General features: G+C 51.0%; 1 pseudogene; it reads left to right on the top strand.

Moving 5' to 3' along the window:
* Positions 1–500: 500 nt before the first annotated feature.
* On the top strand, positions 501–1,688 carry LOC121563225 (annotated as a pseudogene).
* Positions 1,689–3,287: the final 1,599 nt, after the last annotated feature.

Here is a 3,287-nt window from a genome sequence, read left to right as displayed (position 1 = left end):
ATGTGACTTGTTAAGAACATTTTTTACTCCCTGAACTTATTTAGGCTCGGCCATAACAAAGGGGTTGAATACTTATTGACTCAAGACATTTCAGCTTTTCGTTTTTTAATTAATTTGTAAAAATGTCTAAAAACATAATTATGTGTAGGCCAGTGACACAAATCTGGATTTAATCCATTTTAATCCATTTTTAATTCACACAACAAAATGTGGAAAAAGTCAAGGGGTGTGAATACTTTCCGAAGCAGTGTAAGTATCTTATTTCCATGAACGTCCTCTTCCATATTGGTATATATCATATACAGTGCATATGGTATTATTTAGGACCTGCTGTTTTGTATGTTTTCCATGTCTCCTCCTTCTCACAACATCTTGTTTGTGTGTTTGTCTCTGCAGCTCTCCTGTGGTGCAGTACCGATAGCAGCCATGGTGTACGCCCAATCAACAGACAGCATCAAGCCCTCCCTCCTGTCCCTCCTCTCTCCTCTTTACACCTCCCCATGACTTTAACCTCTCAGACAGGGACAACACCAGCTCGAGCCACACCTTCCTCTAACGCGTGCCTCTCCTCCTCTTCCCTCTTCCTCCCTCCGGCCTCCGGAATACCACCCAGGTGTCGTATGAACTCACCCCAGCGGGAGGTGGCTGTTCTGGGGCTGGTGTTCAGTCTCCTGTGGCTGGTCTCCATCCTGGGTAATGCTCTAGTGTGTGTGGTGATCCACCGCAGCAGGAGGAGCCAGTCCACTACAACTACTTTGTGGTGTCCATGGCCTGCGCTGACCTGTTGCTGTCCCTGGCTGCGCTCCTTCATCCTCCCTCAGGTGACGGGGGGTGGCCTCTCAGCGCCGTCGCAGTAAGGTGTCGCTACCTGCAACACCTGTGTTCCCGGGTTCAGGTGTATGTCTGCTGTCCATCTGTGGTGAACCCGGTTCTACACCATCGTACTGCGAGCTTCAAGGTGTCCCGGGAGAAAGCCAAGCGATGATCTGGCCTCTGGCTGTTGGACGCCGCCTTCGTCTCCCCCCTTTTCTTCTACGGCTCGGAGGCGGCGGCGGGCGGGACGGGGCGGGCACTGTGACTTCTTCCTGCCGGCGGGAAGCTGGGACGGCGTGGCGACGGTTCCCCGCCACCCTGCTCCTGGGGTTTCCTGGTCCCAGGTGTCCTCATTGTGTGGTTCTACTGCGGTGGTCCGATACATCTGGGAGGATCGCATGATGGACGTCAGCAGAACACCAACATCGGTCCCCAGACTAAAGTGAAGACGATCAAGATGTTTTCGTTAATGGGCAGAGTGTTTCTCCTCACCTGACTCCGTTCTCACGTGGTCCAGCTGGAACTTTAGCGGTGCACCCGAGACAGGGGGCTCTAGTGTTCTGCTGTGTGGTCTGGAATGTCGTTCAGCGCCACCGGCCCCAAACCCTTGCTCTACTCCGCATAACGCTAATCTTCAGACGGCATGAGGGAGACCTTCTGCACGCTCCTCTATGAAGTGTTACCGTAGCAACGCCTACACCGGGCCACCGCCAGCTCCCGTCTCAAGAAGAACTCGCGGGCGTGGTGGACATCCCGCTGGCGACCAAGACGAGCACTATCAACGACTCCAGTTCTACGACACGTTTGACCGCGAGGCTAAGGAGAAGAAGCTGGCTTGGCCAATCAGAGCCAACCCTCCAAATACCTTCGTCTGACAGGAGGGGAGGAGACGGGGTTTAACTATCAATCAGAGCCAACCCTCCCAACACCTTCGTCTGACAGGCGGGAGGGGAAACGTTTAACTATCAATCAGAGCCAACCCTCCCAACACCTTCGTCTGACAGGGGGAGCGACGGGTTTAACTATCAATCAGAGCCAAACCCTCTAAAACCTTCTGTCTGACAGGAGGGGAGGGAAACGGGGTTTAACTCATCAATCAGAGCCAACCCTCCCCCAACACCTTCGTCTGACAGGAGGGGAGGGAAGACGGGGCTAACTTCAACCAGAGCCAACCCTCCCAACACCTTCGTCTGACAGGTGAGGAGACAAGGTTTAACCATCAATAGCCAACCCTCCCAACACCTTCGTCTGACAGGGAGGGAGAGCGATTTAACACCCATCAATCAGAGCCAACCCTCCAACACCTTCTGACAGCCGGGGAGGGAAACGGGTTAACTATCAATCAGAGCCAACCCTCCCAACACCCTTCGTCTGACAGGAGGGGAGGGAACGGGGTTTAACTATCAATCAGAGCCAACCCTCCCAACACCTTCGTCTGACAGGGCCGAGGGGAGGGAACGGGGCTTAACTATCACCAGAGCCAACCTCCCAACACTTGCCATTGACAGGAGGGGAGGGAGACGGGGTTTAACTATCATCAGAGCCAACCTCCCAACACCTTCGTCTGACAGGCGGGAGGAAACGGGTTAACTATCAATCAGAGCCAACCCTCCCAACACCTTCGCTGACAGGGGGGGGGGTTAACCAATCAGAGCCAACCCTCCCCAACACCTTCGTTCTGACAGGAGGGAGGGAACGGGTTTAACTATCAATCAGGCCAACCCTCCCAACACCTTACGTCTGAGCAGGAGGGGAGGGACGGGGTTAACTTCTTTGACGTTACATTTCTGAGGAATGACATGCATTGAAACTGCATTGAAACATTCAGATATGGATTGTCTGAATGGGTTTTCTGCGTTATCAGTTCAACAGTACAACAATGTTGTAGAGGACAATACCTAGTGCTAAATACAGTATCTTTGATTCCAGCTACAACATTTGTGGGTACTTTGGAACAGATGAGATCTTGCACTGACTTCCAGGGGAGAGTGGGAGTGTGTTCACATTGTGTTGAATCACCAGCTGATCCACGTATATGGATCTGAATCCACTGTTTCTGCTACAGTCTATTAACATGCCTGGTTCTGAATCCACTGTCTGTCTGCTACAGTCTATTAACATGTCTATGGTTCTGAATCCACTGTCTGTCTGCTACAGTCTATTAACATGTCTATGGTTCTGAATCCACTGGGTTTCTGCAGTCTATTATATATGTCTATGGTTCTGAATCACTGTGTCTGCTACAGTTTATTAACATGTCTATGGTTCTGAATCCACTGGGTTTCTGCCAGGAGTCTATTAACATGTCTATGGTTCTGAATCCATGTTCTCGTACAGTCTATAACATGTCTATGGACCTCGAATCCACTGGATCTGACTGCTACAGTCTATTAACATGTCTATGGTTCTGAATCCACTGTCTGCTACAGTCTATTAACATGTCTATGGTTCTGAATCCACTGGGTTTCTGCTAG

This window comes from Coregonus clupeaformis, unplaced genomic scaffold, assembly GCF_020615455.1.
Source record: "Coregonus clupeaformis isolate EN_2021a unplaced genomic scaffold, ASM2061545v1 scaf1022, whole genome shotgun sequence".
NCBI lineage: Eukaryota > Metazoa > Chordata > Actinopteri > Salmoniformes > Salmonidae > Coregonus > Coregonus clupeaformis.
The sequence above is the reverse complement of the archived record's forward strand: the minus strand, read 5'-3'. Positions and strand labels throughout refer to the sequence as shown.